Source organism: Heterodontus francisci, chromosome 41, assembly GCF_036365525.1.
Source record: "Heterodontus francisci isolate sHetFra1 chromosome 41, sHetFra1.hap1, whole genome shotgun sequence".
Classification (NCBI taxonomy): Eukaryota; Metazoa; Chordata; class Chondrichthyes; order Heterodontiformes; family Heterodontidae; genus Heterodontus; species Heterodontus francisci.
Genome location: NC_090411.1, coordinates 10,703,107 through 10,724,799, shown reverse-complemented (window position 1 = coordinate 10,724,799; position 21,693 = coordinate 10,703,107). Strand labels below are relative to the sequence as shown.

The 21,693-nt window shown below is 54.2% G+C and overlaps 1 non-coding gene and 5 pseudogenes across 1 annotated transcript; all 6 read left to right on the top strand.

Annotated features, from left to right (window-relative positions):
- Positions 1 to 1,244: 1,244 nt before the first annotated feature.
- Positions 1,245 to 1,421, top strand: LOC137354387 (U2 spliceosomal RNA; annotated as a pseudogene).
- Positions 1,422 to 1,809: 388 nt separating this feature from the next.
- LOC137354800 (U2 spliceosomal RNA) lies at positions 1,810 to 1,989 on the top strand (annotated as a pseudogene).
- A 1,926-nt stretch (positions 1,990 to 3,915) lies between these two features.
- On the top strand, positions 3,916 to 4,092 carry LOC137354386 (U2 spliceosomal RNA; annotated as a pseudogene).
- Positions 4,093 to 4,480: 388 nt separating this feature from the next.
- LOC137354799 (U2 spliceosomal RNA) lies at positions 4,481 to 4,660 on the top strand (annotated as a pseudogene).
- A 14,730-nt stretch (positions 4,661 to 19,390) lies between these two features.
- Positions 19,391 to 19,572, top strand: LOC137354143 (U2 spliceosomal RNA). The gene has a single exon (XR_010970291.1). It is a non-coding gene; the product is annotated as a U2 spliceosomal RNA (small nuclear RNA).
- Positions 19,573 to 19,958: 386 nt separating this feature from the next.
- Positions 19,959 to 20,055, top strand: LOC137354792 (U2 spliceosomal RNA; annotated as a pseudogene).
- The last annotated feature ends 1,638 nt before the right edge of the window (positions 20,056 to 21,693 follow it).

The window sequence follows — 21,693 nt, the reverse complement described above, 5'->3', positions numbered from 1 at the left end:
ACGTTGTTGCTCTACGTGGCGCAGGTCTGGCCCATACCCCACTCCTGCGCCGTGGCAGTCACCCGAGCCATTTTCCGCTTCGTCTGGGGATCTAAAATGGACCGGGTCCGGAGGGACACGATGTTCAAATCTCTGGACATGGGCGGGAAAAATGTACCCAACGTGGCCCTCATCCTGATGACCACCTTCGTGTGCGGCTGCATCAAGCTATGTGTAGATCCCCAGTACGCAAACTCCAAGTGTCACTACGTGCTGAGGTTCTATCTGTCCCCGGTGTTGCGAAGGATGGGCCTGGTCACATTGCCGCGGAACGCTCCGTGCAGTTGGGCGGCGCCGTACCACCTATCCTTCGTGGAGCAGTTTCTGCGGAAAAACACCTTTGACCACCGGTCCATCAGGCAGTGGTCTGCACGGAATGTCCTCAAGGCCCTACGGGAAAAGGAAACGGTGGATCCTGTCGGATGGTTCCCCGAGCAGACCGTCAAAGTCATTTGGCGGAATGCCTCATCACCAGAACTTTCAAACAAGCACCAAGACGTAGCTTGGCTGGTGGTGAGAAGGGCCCTCCCCGTCAGATCCTTCATGCACACCCGAAGTCTCGCCCCCTCCGCACAGTGCCCCCGCGTTGGCTGTGGTGGGGAAGAGACGGTCGCCCACCTTCTCCTGGAATGTGCCTTTGCAAAGCAGGTGTGGAAAGAGATGCAGTGGTTTTTGTCAAGGTTCATCCCAAGCAGCTCTGTAACACAGGAGTCTGTGCTCTACGGGCTGTTCCCAGGGACGCACACCGAGACAAACATCAACTGCTGCTGGAGGACTATCAATTCGGTGAAAGACGCCCTTTGGTCTGCCCGAAACTTGCTGGTCTTCCAGCGCAAAGAGTTGTCCACCACCGAATGTTGCAGACTGGCACATTCCAAGGTCCAGGACTACGTGCTGAGGGACGCACTAAAGCTTGGGGCAGCCGCAGCAAAGGCTCAATGGGGAAAGACCACAGTGTAAGGTTCCCCCACCAAGCTGGACTGAGGGACTGGAACCATGGAAAGCCCCTCGAACTGTATCGTTAATATTCTCAATTGCTGTAAATATAAAACTGTAATTGACATGACAATTGTGAAACGGAAGGGTTGGGAAGAAACTCATGACATTATTGAAAGAAACTGATCTCTTTTGCAATGTTTGTATTTTTTCGTGCTGTTTGGAAACTGTTTGGAAATGTAATTTTTACAGATTTTTATGAATAAAGTATATTTTGGAAATAAAAAAAAAAATCTGTTCTTATCAGTTTAATATCTGATACGTCCCCTATCTGGGGACCAAATATTGAATTGATTTTTGGGACAGGGAGATGGAGCAGGGGCTTGCCCCGTCCACTCCATGCATCCACCTGGTATTGCAGTGTTTCCAGGAGCGGTGCAGCTTCCCCCCTCCATGGGGGCGAGACCCCTGCTGAAAAATAGAATTCGCAATAGTGACGGCGCTGCTGCTCGGCTGACTTTGCTGCAGTTTTCCGTGGGCACTACGCTGCCCCCTGTTGGATTGCCCCGCAGTTGCAGGCCGCCCTTTGCTGCCCAGCGCGCGCGGTTGTCTTTTTTCCTGCGCAATGCCTCGCGCAGAAGCGCAAGGAATGGCTGCGCGTGGCATGCACGCGTGCTTTCCTTTCTGCTTGCAAGGCCCGGCAACAAAAGGAGCTCTGGCTCAAAGACCGCCCGCCGTCGCCTCTTTCGCCCGAGGCTCGCCCACCCGGCGGCTACTTTGACGTAGAGGCCGCACGCCGGGCCTGACGCGCGCAGCAAACGCAGTTTTACGGCCATCGCTTCTCGGCCTTTTGGCTAAGATCAAGTGTAGTGTCTGTTCTTATCAGTGCTTACAAAGTCATAGCCAGTCGAGTCAAGTCTGCTCTGGAGCTGGTGATTCACCCCGATCAGACCTGTACTGTACCCGGCAGGAAGATCTCTGATAGCCTCGCGCTACTCAGGGATACGATCGCCTACGTACGGGACAGGAGGGTGGACACCTGCCTCATCAGCCTGGACCAGGAGAAGGCCTTTGACAGGATATTGCACACCTACATGATGGACGTGCTTTCCAAAATGGGGTTTGGGGAGGGAATCTGCAATTGGATCCAACTGCTCTACACAAACATCAGTAGCGCAGTGTCAATCAACGGGTGGGAATCTGAAAGTTTCCCGATCAAATCTGGAGTCAGACAGGGCTGTCCTCTGTCCCCGGTCTTGTTTGTTTGCTGTATTGAACCCTTTGCTGAGTCTATTAGGAAGGATGCGAGCATAAGAGGGGTGACAATCCCAGGCAGCGGAGGCACTCAGGTCAAAACCTCCCTGTACATGGATGACGTCGCCGTCTTCTGCTCGGATCCGCTGTCCGTGCGCAGACTGATGAGCATCTGCGACCAGTTCGAACTGGCCTCGGGAGCCAAAGTTAACCACGGCAAGAGCGAGGCCATGTTCTTTGGGAACTGGGCTGACCGATCCTTTGTCCCCTTCACCGTCAGGTCAGATTACCTGAAGGTGCTGGGGAAATGGTTCGGAAGTGCCGGGGCGTGCACCAAAACATGGGAGGAGCGAGTAGCCAAGGTACGACAAAAGTTGGGCATGTGGGGGCAGCGATCTCTTTCCATTGTGGGTAAGAACCTGGTCATCAGGTGCGAGGCGCTCACGTTGTTGCTCTACGTGGCGCAGGTCTGGCCCATACCCCACTCCTGCGCCGTGGCAGTCACCCGAGCCATTTTCCGCTTCGTCTGGGGATCTAAAATGGACCGGGTCCGGAGGGACACGATGTTCAAATCTCTGGACATGGGCGGGAAAAATGTACCCAACGTGGCCCTCATCCTGATGACCACCTTCGTGTGCGGCTGCATCAAGCTATGTGTCGATCCCCAGTACGCAAACTCCAAGTGTCACTACGTGCTGAGGTTCTATCTGTCCCCGGTGTTGCGAAGGATGGGCCTGGTCACATTGCCGCGGAACGCACCGTGCAGTTGGGCGGCGCCGTACCACCTATCCTTCGTGGAGCAGTTTCTGCGGAAAAACACCTTTGACCACCGGTCCATCAGGCAGTGGTCTGCACGGAATGTCCTCAAGGCCCTACGGGAAAAGGAAACGGTGGATCCTGTCGGATGGTTCCCGAGCAGACCGTCAAAGTCATTTGGCGGAATGCCTCATCACCAGAACTTTCAAACAAGCACCAAGACGTAGCTTGGCTGGTGGTGAGAAGGGCCCTCCCCGTCAGATCCTTCATGCACACCCGAAGTCTCGCCCCCTCCGCACAGTGCCCCCGCGTTGGCTGTGGTGGGGAAGAGACGGTCGCCCACCTTCTCCTGGAATGTGCCTTTGCAAAGCAGGTGTGGAAAGAGATGCAGTGGTTTTTGTCAAGGTTCATCCCAAGCAGCTCTGTAACACAGGAGTCTGTGCTCTACGGGCTGTTCCCAGGGACGCACACCGAGACAAACATCAACTGCTGCTGGAGGACTATCAATTCGGTGAAAGACGCCCTTTGGTCTGCCCGAAACTTGCTGGTCTTCCAGCGCAAAGAGTTGTCCACCACCGAATGTTGCAGACTGGCACATTCCAAGGTCCAGGACTACGTGCTGAGGGACGCACTAAAGCTTGGGGCAGCCGCAGCAAAGGCTCAATGGGGAAAGACCACAGTGTAAGGTTCCCCCACCAAGCTGGACTGAGGGGCTGGAACCATGGGAAGCCCCTCGAACTGTATCGTTAATATTCTCAATTGCTGTAAATATAAAACTGTAATTGACATGACAATTGTGAAACGGAAGGGTTGGGAAGAAACTCATGACATTATTGAAAGAAACTGATCTCTTTTGCAATGTTTGTATTTTTTCGTGCTGTTTGGAAACTGTTTGGAAATGTAATTTTTACAGATTTTTATGAATAAAGTATATTTTGGAAATAAAAAAAAAAATCTGTTCTTATCAGTTTAATATCTGATACGTCCCCTATCTGGGGACCAAATATTGAATTGATTTTTGGGACAGGGAGATGGAGCAGGGGCTTGCCCCGTCCACTCCATGCATCCACCTGGTATTGCAGTGTTTCCAGGAGCGGTGCAGCTTCCCCCCTCCATGGGGGCGAGACCCCTGCTGAAAAATAGAATTCGCAATAGTGACGGCGCTGCTGCTCGGCTGACTTTGCTGCAGTTTTCCGTGGGCACTACGCTGCCCCCTGTTGGATTGCCCCGCAGTTGCAGGCCGCCCTTTGCTGCCCAGCGCGCGCGGTTGTCTTTTTTCCTGCGCAATGCCTCGCGCAGAAGCGCAAGGAATGGCTGCGCGTGGCATGCACGCGTGCTTTCCTTTCTGCTTGCAAGGCCCGGCAACAAAAGGAGCTCTGGCTCAAAGACCGCCCGCCGTCGCCTCTTTCGCCCGAGGCTCGCCCACCCGGCGGCTACTTTGACGTAGAGGCCGCACGCCGGGCCTGACGCGCGCAGCAAACGCAGTTTTACGGCCATCGCTTCTCGGCCTTTTGGCTAAGATCAAGTGTAGTGTCTGTTCTTATCAGTGCTTACAAAGTCATAGCCAGTCGAGTCAAGTCTGCTCTGGAGCTGGTGATTCACCCCGATCAGACCTGTACTGTACCCGGCAGGAAGATCTCTGATAGCCTCGCGCTACTCAGGGATACGATCGCCTACGTACGGGACAGGAGGGTGGACACCTGCCTCATCAGCCTGGACCAGGAGAAGGCCTTTGACAGGATATTGCACACCTACATGATGGACGTGCTTTCCAAAATGGGGTTTGGGGAGGGAATCTGCAATTGGATCCAACTGCTCTACACAAACATCAGTAGCGCAGTGTCAATCAACGGGTGGGAATCTGAAAGTTTCCCGATCAAATCTGGAGTCAGACAGGGCTGTCCTCTGTCCCCGGTCTTGTTTGTTTGCTGTATTGAACCCTTTGCTGAGTCTATTAGGAAGGATGCGAGCATAAGAGGGGTGACAATCCCAGGCAGTGGAGGCACTCAGGTCAAAACCTCCCTGTACATGGATGACGTCGCCGTCTTCTGCTCGGATCCGCTGTCCGTGCGCAGACTGATGAGCATCTGCGACCAGTTCGAACTGGCCTCGGGAGCCAAAGTTAACCACGGCAAGAGCGAGGCCATGTTCTTTGGGAACTGGGCTGACCGATCCTTTGTCCCCTTCACCGTCAGGTCAGATTACCTGAAGGTGCTGGGGAAATGGTTCGGAAGTGCCGGGGCGTGCACCAAAACATGGGAGGAGCGAGTAGCCAAGGTACGACAAAAGTTGGGCATGTGGGGGCAGCGATCTCTCTCCATTGTGGGTAAGAACCTGGTCATCAGGTGCGAGGCGCTCACGTTGTTGCTCTACGTGGCGCAGGTCTGGCCCATACCCCACTCCTGCGCCGTGGCAGTCACCCGAGCCATTTTCCGCTTCGTCTGGGGATCTAAAATGGACCGGGTCCGGAGGGACACGATGTTCAAATCTCTGGACATGGGCGGGAAAAATGTACCCAACGTGGCCCTCATCCTGATGACCACCTTCGTGTGCGGCTGCATCAAGCTATGTGTCGATCCCCAGTACGCAAACTCCAAGTGTCACTACGTGCTGAGGTTCTATCTGTCCCCGGTGTTGCGAAGGATGGGCCTGGTCACATTGCCGCGGAACGCACCGTGCAGTTGGGCGGCGCCGTACCACCTATCCTTCGTGGAGCAGTTTCTGCGGAAAAACACCTTTGACCACCGGTCCATCAGGCAGTGGTCTGCACGGAATGTCCTCAAGGCCCTACGGGAAAAGGAAACGGTGGATCCTGTCGGATGGTTCCCGAGCAGACCGTCAAAGTCATTTGGCGGAATGCCTCATCACCAGAACTTTCAAACAAGCACCAAGACGTAGCTTGGCTGGTGGTGAGAAGGGCCCTCCCCGTCAGATCCTTCATGCACACCCGAAGTCTCGCCCCCTCCGCACAGTGCCCCCGCGTTGGCTGTGGTGGGGAAGAGACGGTCGCCCACCTCCTCCTGGAATGTGCCTTTGCAAAGCAGGTGTGGAAAGAGATGCAGTGGTATTTGTCAAGGTTCATCCCAAGCAGCTCTGTAACACAGGAGTCTGTGCTCTACGGGCTGTTCCCAGGGACGCACACCGAGACAAACATCAACTGCTGCTGGAGGACTATCAATTCGGTGAAAGACGCCCTTTGGTCTGCCCGAAACTTGCTGGTCTTCCAGCGCAAAGAGTTGTCCACCGCCGAATGTTGCAGACTGGCACATTCCAAGGTCCAGGACTACGTGCTGAGGGACGCACTAAAGCTTGGGGCAGCCGCAGCAAAGGCTCAATGGGGAAAGACCACAGTGTAAGGTTCCCCCACCAAGCTAGACTGAGGGGCTGGATCCATGGGAAACCCCTCGAACTGTATCGTTAATATTCTGAATTGCTGTAAATGTAAAACTGTAATTGACATGACAATTGTGAAACGGAAGGGTTGGGAAGAAACTCATGATAGTATTGAAGGAAACTGATCTCCCTTGCAATGTTTGTATTTTTTGGTGCTGTTTGGAAACTGTTTGGCAATGTAATTTTTACAGATTTTTATGAATAAAGTATATTTTGGAAATAAAAAAAAAAGTAATGTCTGTTCTTATCAGTGCTTCTTTGATTGAGAAGAGACCATGATCATTGCCTTTTGATCTTGGGGAAGCTTTGAGTAAAATGGCTATAACCAATTTTCGAGCTTCGGGCCAGGGAGTGCGCAACACCGTTCGGGTGGTCGTGAAGGACAAGGAAGGAGATGCACCGGTCGATCGCACCTTCTTCATCAAGAAAATTCTCTTCGATTGCTGCGGATTTCAAGCGACGGACGTCTTCTGCCTGCAGGATTTCCCCAGCAGTGGATACTTCGACGTGACGTTCTGGAGCGTGGCGGGATGCATCAAGTTCCTGAAGGCGTTCAAGGAGAAAGGGGACCGGGCGCCACTGTCGATCCTCACAGCGGAGCCGCTCTTCACGCTTCCGTCACAACGGGACCGGGTGGTGACGATTCACCTCTACAACCCCCATGTTCCGGTGGTGGATGTACTCACCTTTCTCGCAAGGTACGTCGAGGTGGCCGGCAGCAGCACTGATGTCAAGGACCCCTTTGGGATCTGGACCAGCAAGCGGCAGGTCAAGGTGACCTTGAAGGTAGATCCCAGTGGAGCCATCATCCACCCTCCCTCCAGCTTCGCTATCGGGGGAAGTCGAGCCTTCTTGGTCTCCGCTGGGCAGCCCAGAGTTTGCCGCACCTGTGGCAAATCTGGTCACATGGCAGCCAACTGCAGCACGGTTGTTTGCAAGAACTGCAAGGAGGAAGGCCATCAGACCAAGGACTGTAAGCAGACTAAGTGTTGCAACTTGTGCGGTGCGGCAGGCCATCTCTACAAGACCTGTCCCAAACGTTGTCTCAGCTATGCTCAGGCGGCAAGGTCCAAGGAATGGCCGGGCGAAGGTTCGACGAAGGCGTCCGCTGTTCGAAAGGAGACCAGTAACCTTCTCCGCAGTGAGGAACTTCAACCTGAGAAGGAAGGGGAGGCGGCTGAAACCAACGACCCAGCACCTACCCAGCGCCCGGAAACCCCTCCCCCACAGACAGAATCAATGGAGGAGGAGGCAGCAGATGGACAAACAGGGCAGTGGCAAGTGGTCCAGAGGAAAACCACAAAGAAAAAACATCCCAAAGCCACCACCCAAACCAGTGGCAAGAGGAGGCTCTCTTCTGAATCAGACTGCAACAACTCCTCTTCACTGGACGGGGAAATGCTGGAACGACAGCCCCTTCAAAAGAGGCGGCAGAACTCCGAGATGGATGATAAAGCATCCCAGCCCCCGGGCACTGGAAGCTGTGATGGGCCCTGCGTGCCCCAACCCCAATGCCCCACACGTAACGAAGTGGCCAACGCATCTCAGTTCTGCGACACCGGGAGCAAAGACACGTCTGGCGCACCTGAGCTCCGGGAGACCGGGAGCTGTGATGTTTTCGAGGAGGAACAGATGGAAGCAGCTGAGGACAACCCAATCCTCTCTGCCTACAAGACCCCCCCGATGTCACCCGAGCGGCACAAACCCTGCATGAAAAATCAGGAGGGGTTTCTGAGCCCAACCAACGTGAAACTGCTTGCGCATACGATGGGTATGCAGGAACATCCCGAAGGGGAAGGACTGGGACTAGCGAGGACAAATGGTATGGGAAGCAACAACTAATTTTTAGTAAAAAATGGGTGTAAGAATTGCTTCCATTAATGTGCGTAGCATTAAATCGACTACGCGATGTGTTTCAACCTTGGATTACCTTGCCAAGGTCAAAGCTGACCTACTGTTTCTGCAGGAGTGTGGAATACCACACCTCAGCACCTACAGGCAGTGGTCGCGATGGTGGTCCCACGGGCCATCGATCTGGTCGGGGGGTAATGACTGCCGTTCCTCCGGCCTGGGTATTCTGCTGCGGGGAGGAAACTTCACCATCTCCGAAGTTAAGGAGGTGGTGGGCGGCCGCCTCCTCGTAGCAGACGTGATGTACAACAACGCTCCGCTCCGGTTGATCAACGTGTACGCCCCGGTACAACGCAGCGAGCGGCTGACCGTCTTCCAGCAGCTCCCACTGCTGCTGGCGACGTCCAGGCCGGTCATCCTAGGCGGTGACTTCAACTGCATCATCGATGCGGCTGGACGATCCGGCAGTGACGACAGCAAACTGGACGCTACGTCCAGATTCCTAGTAGAAACAGTTAAGGATGCCAAACTGCACGACGTCTTCAGCAAACCTGCAGACGGAGCGCAGCGCAGATACACATGGTCAAGATCGGACGGGTCTGCCCGTTCCAGGATTGACTTCCTGTTTGTGTCCCGTGCTGTCACGGTCGGATCCACCGACGTCAAGCCGGTGTTCTTCTCCGACCACTGCCTCTTACTGGCCGACTGTCACTTACAGGACGACCAGCGGGTTGGCAGAGGGACGTAGAAGCTCAATGCGACACTGCTGACCCCAGAGAACGTTGAGGAACTCAAAAGGGATTACAAAGGTTGGAGGACCGTGAAACCCCTCTTTGAGTCTCCAGTTCACTGGTGGGAAGCGATTAAGGAGAACATCAAGAGGTTCTTCATCCACAAAGGTGTTCAGAAGGCGAGAGAGAGACAGAGGGAACTGTCCCGACTCCAGAAAATTATGCAAAATCTACTCCGGTTGCAGTCAATGGGGGTCGAGGTCAAGGAGGACCTCCAAGAGGTGAAGAGCCAGCAGGCCTTGCTCTTTGCCAAGGAGGCCTCCAAGATCATCTTCCGGTCCAGAGTCCGCTCCATCGAGCAGGATGAGACGTGCTCGCGTTACTTCTTCCAAAAGGTACACAGAGAGAGCTCTGTTATCAGCAGCCTGAAGGAAGAAGATGGCTCGGTAACGTCTTCGCAGTCCGACATACTAAGGATCAGCAAATCCTTTTATGCTGGCTTGTATGACGCGAAGCCCACAGACAGCAGAGCCTCCCAGTCCTTCCTGTCATCTATCACAGAGGTCTTAGATGACAGCAGGAGGGAGGGACTGGACAAGCCGCTAACTCTGGACGAGCTGACAAAGGCCGTCGAGTCTTTCGAGGCGAGTAAAACTCCCGGGAGCGACGGCTTACCGGTCGAGTTGTACTCGGCCCTGTGGGACTGGGTCGGCCCGGACCTGCTGGAAGTATACGAGAGTATGCTCCTGGCCGGTAGCATGTCAGAATCCATGAGAAAAGGCATCATCACCCTCATTTACAAGCAGAAGGGGGAGAGGGTAGAAATCAGAAATTGGCGGCCCATCTCACTGCTTAATGTTGATTACAAGATTCTGTCCAAAGTCATAGCCAGTCGAGTCAAGTCTGCTCTGGAGCTGGTGATTCACCCCGATCAGACCTGTACTGTACCCGGCAGGAAGATCTCTGATAGCCTCGCGCTACTCAGGGATACGATCGCCTACGTACGGGACAGGAGGGTGGACACCTGCCTCATCAGCCTGGACCAGGAGAAGGCTTTTGACAGGATATCGCACACCTACATGATGGACGTGCTTTCCAAAATGGGGTTTGGGGAGGGAATCTGCAATTGGATCCAACTGCTCTACACAAACATCAGTAGCGCAGTCTCAATCAACGGGTGGGAATCTGAAAGTTTCCCGATCAAATCTGGAGTCAGACAGGGCTGTCCTCTGTCCCCGGTCTTGTTTGTTTGCTGTATTGAACCCTTTGCTGAGTCTATTAGGAAGGATGCGAGCATAAGAGGGGTGACAATCCCAGGCAGCGGAGGCACTCAGGTCAAAACCTCCCTGTACATGGATGACGTCGCCGTCTTCTGCTCGGATCCGCTGTCCGTGCGCAGACTGATGAGCATCTGCGACCAGTTCGAACTGGCCTCGGGAGCCAAAGTTAACCACGGCAAGAGCGAGGCCATGTTCTTTGGGAACTGGGCTGACCGATCCTTTGTCCCCTTCACCGTCAGGTCAGATTACCTGAAGGTGCTGGGGATATGGTTCGGAAGGGCCGGGGCGTGCACCAAAACATGGGAGGAGCGAGTAGCCAAGGTACGACAAAAGTTGGGCATGTGGGGGCAGCGATCTCTCTCCATTGTGGGTAAGAACCTGGTCATCAGGTGCGAGGCGCTCACGTTGTTGCTCTATGTGGCGCAGGTCTGGCCCATACCCTACTCCTGCGCCGTGGCAGTCACCCGAGCCATTTTCCGCTTCGTCTGGGGATCTAAAATGGACCGAGTCCGGAGGGACACGATGTTCAAATCTCTGGACATGGGCGGGAAAAATGTACCCAACGTGGCCCTCATCCTGATGACCACCTTCGTGTGCGGCTGCATCAAGCTATGTGTAGATCCCCAGTACGCAAACTCCAAGTGTCACTACGTGCTGAGGTTCTATCTGTCCCCGGTGTTGCGAAGGATGGGCCTGGTCACATTGCCGCGGAACGCTCCGTGCAGTTGGGCGGCGCCGTACCACCTATCCTTCGTGGAGCAGTTTCTGCGGAAAAACACCTTTGACCACCGGTCCATCAGGCAGTGGTCTGCACGGAATATCCTCAAGGCCCTACGGGAAAAGGAAACGGTGGATCCTGTCGGATGGTTCCCCGAGCAGACCGTCAAAGTCATTTGGCGGAATGCCTCATCACCAGAACTTTCAAACAAGCACCAAGACGTAGCTTGGCTGGTGGTGAGAAGGGCCCTCCCCGTCAGATCCTTCATGCACACCCGAAGTCTCGCCCCCTCCGCACAGTGCCCCCGCGTTGGCTGTGGTGGGGAAGAGACGGTCGCCCACCTCCTCCTGGAATGTGCCTTTGCAAAGCAGGTGTGGAAAGAGATGCAGTGGTTTTTGTCAAGGTTCATCCCAAGCAGCTCTGTAACACAGGAGTCTGTGCTCTACGGGCTGTTCCCAGGGACGCACACCGAGACAAACATCAACTGCTGCTGGAGGACTATCAATTCGGTGAAAGACGCCCTTTGGTCTGCCCGAAACTTGCTGGTCTTCCAGCGCAAAGAGTTGTCCACCACCGAATGTTGCAGACTGGCACATTCCAAGGTCCAGGACTACGTGCTGAGGGACGCACTAAAGCTTGGGGCAGCCGCAGCAAAGGCTCAATGGGGAAAGACCACAGTGTAAGTTTCCCCCACCAAGCTGGACTGAGGGGCTGGAACCATGGGAAGCCCCTCGAACTGTATCGTTAATATTCTCAATTGCTGTAAATGTAAAACTGTAATTGACATGACAATTGTGAAACGGAAGGGTTGGGAAGAAACTCATGACATTATTGAAAGAAACAGATCTCTTTTGCAATGTTTGTATTTTTTCGTGCTGTTTGGAAACTGTTTGGCAATGTAATTTTTACAGATTTTTATGAATAAAGTATATTTTGGAAAAAAAAAAGTATCTGTTCTTATCAGTGCTTATTTGATTGAGAAGAGACCATGATCATTGCCTTTTGATCCTGGGGAAGCTTTGAGTAAAATGGCTATAACCAATTTTCGAGCTTCGGGCCAGGGAGTGCGCAACACCGTTCGGGTGGTCGTGAAGGACAAGGAAGGAGATGCACCGGTCGATCGCACCTTCTTCATCAAGAAAATTCTCTTCGATTGCTGCGGATTTCAAGCGACGGACGTCTTCTGCCTGCAGGATTTCCCCAGCAGTGGATACTTCGACGTGACGTTCCGGAACGTGGCGGGATGCATCAAGTTCCTGAAGGCGTTCAAGGAGAAAGGGGACCGGGCTCCACTGTCGATCCTCACAGCGGAGCCGCTCTTCACGCTTCCGTCACAACGGGACCGGGTGGTGACGATTCACCTCTACAACCCCCATGTTCCGGTGGTGGATGTACTCACCTTTCTCGCCAGGTACGTCGAGGTGGCCGGCAGCAGCACTGATGTCAAGGACCCCTTTGGGATCTGGACCAGCAAGCGGCAGGTCAAGGTGACCTTGAAGGTAGATCCCAGTGGAGCCATCATCCACCCTCCCTCCAGCTTCGCTTTCGGGGGAAGTCGAGGCTTCTTGGTCTACGCTGGGCAGACCAGAGTTTGTCGCACCTGTGGCAAATCTGGTCACATGGCAGCCAACTGCAGCACGGTTGTTTGCAAGAACTGCAAGGAGGAAGGCCATCAGACCAAGGACTGTAAGCAGACTAAGTGTTGCAACTTGTGCGGTGCGGCAGGCCATCTCTACAAGACCTGCCCCAAACGTTGTCTCAGCTATGCTCAGGCGGCAAGGTCCAAGGAATGGCCGGGCGAAGGTTCGACGAAGGCGTCCGCTGTTCGAAAGGAGACCAGCAACCTTCTCCGCAGTGAGGAACTTCAACCTGAGAAGGAAGGGGAGGCGGCTGAAACCAACGACCCAGCACCTACCCAGCGCCCGGAAACCCCTCCTCCACAGACAGAATCAATGGAGGAGGAGGCAGCAGATGGACAAACAGGTCAGTGGCAAGTGGTCCAGAGGAAAACCACAAAGAAAAAACATCCCAAAGCCACCACCCAAACCAGTGGCAAGAGGAGGCTCTCTTCTGAATCAGACTGCAACAACTCCTCTTCACTGGACGGGGAAATGCTGGAACGACAGCCCCTTCAAAAGAGGCGGCAGAACTCCGAGATGGATGATCAAGCGTCCCAGCCCCCGGGCACTGGAAGTGTGATGGGCCCGGCGTGCCCCAACCCCAATTCCCCACACGTAACGACGTGGCCAACGCATCTCAGCTCCGGGACACCGGGAGCAAAGACACGTCTGGCGCACCTGAGCTCCGGGAGACCGGGAGCTGTGATGTTTTCGAGGAGGAACAGATGGAAGCAGCTGAGGACAACCCAATCCTCTCTGCCTACAAGACCCCCCCCGATGTCACCCGAGCGGCACAAACCCTGCATGAAAAATCAGGAGGGGTTTCTGAGCCCAACCAACGTGAAACTGCTTGCGCATACGATGGGTATGCAGGAACATCCCGAAGGGGAAGGACTGGGACTAGCGAGGACAAATGGTATGGGAAGCAACAACTAATTTTTAGTAAAAAATGGGTGTAAGAATTGCTTCCATTAATGTGCGTAGCATTAAATCGACTACGCGATGTGTTTCAACCTTGGATTACCTTGCCAAGGTCAAAGCTGACCTACTGTTTCTGCAGGAGTGTGGAATACCACACCTCAGCACCTACAGGCAGTGGTCGCGATGGTGGTCCCACGGGCCATCGATCTGGTCGGGGGGTAATGACTGCCGTTCCTCCGGCCTGGGTATTCTGCTGCGGGGAGGTAACTTCACCATCTCCGAAGTTAAGGAGGTGGTGGGCGGCCGCCTCCTCGTAGCAGACGTGATGTACAACAACGCTCCGCTCCGGTTGATCAACGTGTACGCCCCGGTACAACGCAGCGAGCGGCTGACCGTCTTCCAGCAGCTCCCACTGCTGCTGGCGACGTCCAGGCCGGTCATCCTAGGCGGTGACTTCAACTGCATCATCGATGCGGCTGGACGATCCGGCAGTGACGACAGCAAACTGGACGCTACGTCCAGATTCCTCATAGAAACAGTTAAGGATGCCAAACTGCACGACGTCTTCAGCAAACCTGCAGACGGAGCGCAGCGCAGATACACATGGTCAAGATCGGACGGGTCTGCCCGTTCCAGGATTGACTTCCTGTTTGTGTCCCGTGCTGTCACGGTCGGATCCACCGACGTCAAGCCGGTGTTCTTCTCCGACCACTGCCTCTTACTGGCCGACTGTCACTTACAGGACGACCAGCGGGTTGGCAGAGGGACGTGGAAGCTCAATGCGACACTGCTGACCCCAGAGAACGTTGAGGAACTCAAAAGGGATTACAATGGTTGGAGGACCGTGAAACCCCTCTTTGAGTCTCCAGTTCACTGGTGGGAAGCGATTAAGGAGAACATCAAGAGGTTCTTCATCCACAAAGGTGTTCAGAAGGCGAGAGAGAGACAGAGGGAACTGTCCCGACTCCAGAAAATTATGCAAAATCTACTCCGGTTGCAGTCAATGGGGGTCGAGGTCAAGGAGGACCTCCAAGAGGTGAAGAGCCAGCAGGCCTCGCTCTTTGCCAAGGAGGCCTCCAAGATCATCTTCCGGTCCAGAGTCCGCTCCATCGAGCAGGATGAGACGTGCTCGCGTTACTTCTTCCAAAAGGTACACAGAGAGAGCTCTGTTATCAGCAGCCTGAAGGAAGAAGATGGCTCGGTAACGTCTTCGCAGTCCGACATACTAAGGATCAGCAAATCCTTTTATGCTGGGCTGTATGACGCGAAGCCCACAGACAGCAGAGCCTCCCAGTCCTTCCTGTCATCTATCACAGAGGTCTTAGATGACAGCAGGAGGGAGGGACTGGACAAGCCGCTAACTCTGGACGAGCTGACAAAGGCCGTCGAGTCTTTCGAGGCGAGTAAAACTCCCGGGAGCGACGGCTTACCGGTCGAGTTGTACTCGGCCCTGTGGGACTGGGTCGGCCCGGACCTGCTGGAAGTATACGAGAGTATGCTCCTGGCCGGTAGCATGTCAGAATCCATGAGAAAAGGCATCATCACCCTCATTTACAAGCAGAAGGGGGAGAGGGTAGAAATCAGAAATTGGCGGCCCATCTCACTGCTTAATGTTGATTACAAGATTCTGTCCAAAGTCATAGCCAGTCGAGTCAAGTCTGCTCTGGAGCTGGTGATTCACCCCGATCAGACCTGTACTGTACCCGGCAGGAAGATCTCTGATAGCCTCGCGCTACTCAGGGATACGATCGCCTACGTACGGGACAGGAGGGTGGACACCTGCCTCATCAGCCTGGACCAGGAGAAGGCTTTTGACAGGATATCGCACACCTACATGATGGACGTGCTTTCCAAAATGGGGTTTGGGGAGGGAATCTGCAATTGGATCCAACTGCTCTACACAAGCATCAGTAGCGCAGTCTCAATCAACGGGTGGGAATCTGAAAGTTTCCCGATCAAATCTGGAGTCAGACAGGGCTGTCCTCTTTCCCCGGTCTTGTTTGTTTGCTGTATTGAACCCTTTGCTGAGTCTATTAGGAAGGATGCGAGCATAAGAGGGGTGACAATCCCAGGCAGCGGAGGCACTCAGGTCAAAACCTCCCTGTACATGGATGACGTCGCCGTCTTCTGCTCGGATCCGCTGTCCGTGCGCAGACTGATGAGCATCTGCGACCAGTTCGAACTGGCCTCGGGAGCCAAAGTTAACCACGGCAAGAGCGAGGCCATGTTCTTTGGGAACTGGGCTGACCGATCCTTTGTCCCCTTCACCGTCAGGTCAGATTACCTGAAGGTGCTGGGGAAATGGTTCGGAAGTGCCGGGGCGTGCACCAAAACATGGGAGGAGCGAGTAGCCAAGGTACGACAAAAGTTGGGCATGTGGGGGCAGCGATCTCTCTCCATTGTGGGTAAGAACCTGGTCATCAGGTGCGAGGCGCTCACGTTGTTGCTCTACGTGGCGCAGGTCTGGCCCATACCCCACTCCTGCGCCGTGGCAGTCACCCGAGCCATTTTCCGCTTCGTCTGGGGATCTAAAATGGACCGGGTCCGGAGGGACACGATGTTCAAATCTCTGGACAAGGGCGGGAAAAATGTACCCAACGTGGCCCTCATCCTGATGACCACCTTCGTGTGCGGCTGCATCAAGCTATGTGTAGATCCCCAGTACGCAAACTCCAAGTGTCACTACGTGCTGAGGTTCTATCTGTCCCCGGTGTTGCGAAGGATGGGCCTGGTCACATTGCCGTGGAACGCACCATGTAGTTGGACGGCGCCGTACCACCTATCCTTCGTGGAGCAGTTTCTGCGGGAAAACACCTTTGACCACCGGTCCATCAGGCAGTGGTCTGCACGGAATGTCCTCAAGGCCCTACGGGAAAAGGAAACGGTGGATCCTGTCGGATGGTTCCCCGAGCAGACCGTCAAAGTCATTTGGCGGAATGCCTCATCACCAGAACTTTCAAACAAGCACCAAGACGTAGCTTGGCTGGTGGTGAGAAGGGCCCTCCCCGTCAGATCCTTCATGCACACCCGAAGTCTCGCCCCCTCCGCACAGTGCCCCCGCGTTGGCTGTGGTGGGGAAGAGACGGTCGCCCACCTCCTCCTGGAATGTGCCTTTGCAAAGCAGGTGTGGAAAGAGATGCAGTGGTTTTTGTCAAGGTTCATCCCAAGCAGCTCTGTAACACAGGAGTCTGTGCTCTGCGGGCTGTTCACAGGGACGCACACCGAGACAAACATCAACTGCTGCTGGAGGACTATCAATTCGGTGAAAGACGCCCTTTGGTCTGCCCGAAACTTGCTGGTCTTCCAGCGCAAAGAGTTGTCCACCACCGAATGTTGCAGACTGGCACATTCCAAGGTCCAGGACTACGTGCTGAGGGACGCACTAAAGCTTGGGGCAGCCGCAGCAAAGGCTCAATGGGGAAAGACCACAGTGTAAGGTTCCCCCACCAAGCTGGACTGAGGGGCTGGAACCATGGGAAGCCCCTCGAACTGTATCGTTAATATTCTCAATTGCTGTAAATGTAAAACTGTAATTGACATGACAATTGTGAAACGGAAGGGTTGGGAAGAAACTCATGACATTATTGAAAGAAACTGATCTCTTTTGCAATGTTTGTATTTTTTCGTGCTGTTTGGAAACTGTTTGGCAATGTAATTTTTACAGAGTTTTATGAATAAAGTATATTTTGGAAATAAAAAAAAAAAAAAAATCTGTTCTTATTAGCATGTCAGAATCCATGAGAAAAGGCATCATCACCCTCATTTACAAGCAGAAGGGGAGAGGGTAGAAATCAGAAATTGGCGGCCCATCTCACTGCTTAATGTTGATTCCAAGATTCTGTCCCAAGTCATAGCCAGTCGAGTCAAGTCTGCTCTGGAGCTGGTGATTCACCCCGATCAGACCTGTACTGTACCCGGCAGGAAGATCTCTGATAGCCTCGAGCTACTCAGGGATACGATCGCCTACGTACGGGACAGGAGGGTGGACACCTGCCTTATCAGCCTGGACCAGGAGAAGGCTTTTGACAGGATATCGCACACCTACATGATGGACGTGCTTTCCAAAATGGGGTTTGGGGAGGGAATCTGCAATTGGATCCAACTGCTCTACACAAACATCAGTAGCGCAGTGTCAATCAACGGGTGGGAATCTGAAAGTTTCCCGATCAAATCTGGAGTCAGACAGGGCTGTCCTCTGTCCCCGGTCTTGTTTGTTTGCTGTATTGAACCCTTTGCTGAGTCTATTAGGAAGGATGCGAGCATAAGAGGGGTGACAATCCCAGGCAGCGGAGGCACTCAGGTCAAAACCTCCCTGTACATGGATGACGTCGCCGTCTTCTGCTCGGATCCGCTGTCCGTGCGCAGACTGATGAGCATCTGCGACCAGTTCGAACTGGCCTCGGGAGCCAAAGTTAACCACGGCAAGAGCGAGGCCATGTTCTTTGGGAACTGGGCTGACCGATCCTTTGTCCCCTTCACCGTCAGGTCAGATTACCTGAAGGTGCTGGGGAAATGGTTCGGAAGTGCCGGGGCGTGCACCAAAACATGGGAGGAGCGAGTAGCCAAGGTACGACAAAAGTTGGGCATGTGGGGGCAGCGATCTCTCTCCATTGTGGGTAAGAACCTGGTCATCAGGTGCGAGGCGCTCACGTTGTTGCTCTACGTGGCGCAGGTCTGGCCCATACCCCACTCCTGCGCCGTGGCAGTCACCCGAGCCATTTTCCGCTTCGTCTGGGGATCTAAAATGGACCGGGTCCGGAGGGACACGATGTTCAAATCTCTGGACAAGGGCGGGAAAAATGTACCCAACGTGGCCCTCATCCTGATGACCACCTTCGTGTGCGGCTGCATCAAGCTATGTGTAGATCCCCAGTACGCAAACTCCAAGTGTCACTACGTGCTGAGGTTCTATCTGTCCCCGGTGTTGCGAAGGATGGGCCTGGTCACATTGCCGTGGAACGCACCATGTAGTTGGACGGCGCCGTACCACCTATCCTTCGTGGAGCAGTTTCTGCGGGAAAACACCTTTGACCACCGGTCCATCAGGCAGTGGTCTGCACGGAATGTCCTCAAGGCCCTACGGGAAAAGGAAACGGTGGATCCTGTCGGATGGTTCCCCGAGCAGACCGTCAAAGTCATTTGGCGGAATGCCTCATCACCAGAACTTTCAAACAAGCACCAAGACGTAGCTTGGCTGGTGGTGAGAAGGGCCCTCCCCGTCAGATCCTTCATGCACACCCGAAGTCTCGCCCCCTCCGCACAGTGCCCCCGCGTTGGCTGTGGTGGGGAAGAGACGGTCGCCCACCTCCTCCTGGAATGTGCCTTTGCAAAGCAGGTGTGGAAAGAGATGCAGTGGTTTTTGTCAAGGTTCATCCCAAGCAGCTCTGTAACACAGGAGTCTGTGCTCTGCGGGCTGTTCACAGGGACGCACACCGAGACAAACATCAACTGCTGCTGGAGGACTATCAATTCGGTGAAAGACGCCCTTTGGTCTGCCCGAAACTTGCTGGTCTTCCAGCGCAAAGAGTTGTCCACCACCGAATGTTGCAGACTGGCACATTCCAAGGTCCAGGACTACGTGCTGAGGGACGCACTAAAGCTTGGGGCAGCCGCAGCAAAGGCTCAATGGGGAAAGACCACAGTGTAAGGTTCCCCCACCAAGCTGGACTGAGGGGCTGGAACCATGGGAAGCCCCTCGAACTGTATCGTTAATATTCTCAATTGCTGTAAATGTAAAACTGTAATTGACATGACAATTGTGAAACGGAAGGGTTGGGAAGAAACTCATGACATTATTGAAAGAAACTGATCTCTTTTGCAATGTTTGTATTTTTTCGTGCTGTTTGGAAACTGTTTGGCAATGTAATTTTTACAGAGTTTTATGAATAAAGTATATTTTGGAAATAAAAAAAAAAGTAGTATCTGTTCTTATCAGTTTAATATCTGATACGTCCCCTATCTGGGGACCAAATATTAAATTGATTTTTGGGACAGGGAGATGGAGCAGGGGCTTGCCCCGTCCACTCCATGCATCCACCTGGTATTGCAGTGTTTCCAGGAGCGGTGCAGCTTCCCCCCTCCATGGGGGCGAGACCCCTGCTCAAAAATAGAATTCGCAATAGTGACGGCGCTGCTGCTCGGCTGACTTTGCTGCAGTTTTCCGTGGGCGCTACGCTGCCCCCTGTTGGATTGCCCCGCAGTTGCAGGCCGCCCTTTGCTGCCCAGCGCGCGCGTGTCTTTTTTCCTGCGCAATGCCTCGCGCAGAAGCGCAAGGAATGGCTGCGCGTGGCATGCACGCGTGCTTTCCTTTCTGCTTGCAAGGCCCGGCAACAAAAGGAGCTCTGGCTCAAAGACCGCCCGCCATCGCCTCTTTCGCCCTAGGCTCGCCCACCCGGCGGCTACTTTGACGTAGAGGCCGCACGCCGGGCCTGACGCGCGCAGCAAACGCAGATTTACAGCCATCGCTTCTCGGCCTTTTGGCTAAGATCAAGTGTAGTAACTGTTGCCCGAAACTTTTCAACTTTGGATTACCTTGCCAAGGTCAAAGCTGACCTACTGTTTCTGCAGGAGTGTGGAATACCACACCTCAGCACCTACAGGCAGTGGTCGCGATGGTGGTCCCACGGGCCATCGATCTGGTCGGGGGGTAATGACTGCCGTTCCTCCGGCCTGGGTATTCTGCTGCGGGGAGGTAACTTCACCATCTCCGAAGTTAAGGAGGTGGTGGGCGGCTGCCTCCTCGTAGCAGACGTGATGTACAACAACGTTCCGCTCCGGTTGATCAACGTGTACGCCCCGGTACAACGCAGCGAGCGGCTGACCGTCTTCCAGCAGCTCCCACTGCTGCTGGCGACGTCCAGGCCGGTCATCCTAGGCGGTGACTTCAACTGCATCATCGATGCGGCTGGACGATCCGGCAGTGACGACAGCAAACTGGACGCTACGTCCAGATTCCTAGTAGAAACAGTTAAGGATGCCAAACTGCACGACGTCTTCAGCAAACCTGCAGACGGAGCGCAGCGCAGATACACATGGTCAAGATCGGACGGGTCTGCCCGTTCCAGGATTGACTTCCTGTTTGTGTCCCGTGCTGTCACGGTCGGATCCACCGACGTCAAGCCGGTGTTCTTCTCCGACCACTGCCTCTTACTGGCCGACTGTCACTTACAGGACGACCAGCGGGTTGGCAGAGGGACGTGGAAGCTCAATGCGACACTGCTGACCCCAGAGAACGTTGAGGAACTCAAAAGGGATTACAAAGGTTGGAGGACCGTGAAACCCCTCTTTGAGTCTCCAGTTCACTGGTGGGAAGCGATAAAGGAGAACATCAAGAGGTTCTTCATCCACAAAGGTGTTCAGAAGGCGAGAGAGAGACAGAGGGAACTGTCCCGACTCCAGAAAATTATGCAAAATCTACTCCGGTTGCAGTCAATGGGGGTCGAGGTCAAGGAGGACCTCCAAGAGGTGAAGAGCCAGCAGGCCTCGCTCTTTGCCAAGGAGGCCTCCAAGATCATCTTCCGGTCCAGAGTCCGCTCCATCGAGCAGGATGAGACGTGCTCGCATTACTTCTTCCAAAAGGTACACAGAGAGAGCTCTGTTATCAGCAGCCTGAAGGAAGAAGATGGCTCGGTAACGTCTTCGCAGTCCGACATACTAAGGATCAGCAAATCCTTTTATGCTGGGCTGTATGACGCGAAGCCCACAGACAGCAGAGCCTCCCAGTCCTTCCTGTCATCTATCACAGAGGTCCTAGATGACAGCAGGAGGGAGAGACTGGACAAGCCGCTAATTCTGGACGAGCTGACAAAGGCCGTCGAGTCTTTCGAGACGAGTAAAACTCCCGGGAGCGACGGCTTACCGGTCGAGTTGTACTCGGCCCTGTGGGACTGGGTCGGCCCGGACCTGCTGGAAGTATACGAGAGTATGCTCCTGGCCGGCAGCATGTCAGAATCCATGAGAAGAGGCATCATCACCCTCATTTACAAGCAGAAGGGGGAGAGGGCAGAAATCAGAAATTGGCGGCCCATCTCACTGCTTAATGTTGATTACAAGATTCTGTCCAAAGTCATAGCCAGTCGAGTCAAGTCTGCTCTGGAGTTGGTGATTCACCCCGATCAGACCTGTACTGTACCCGGCAGGAAGATCTCTGATAGTCTCGCGCTACTCAGGGATACGATCGCCTACGTACGGGACAG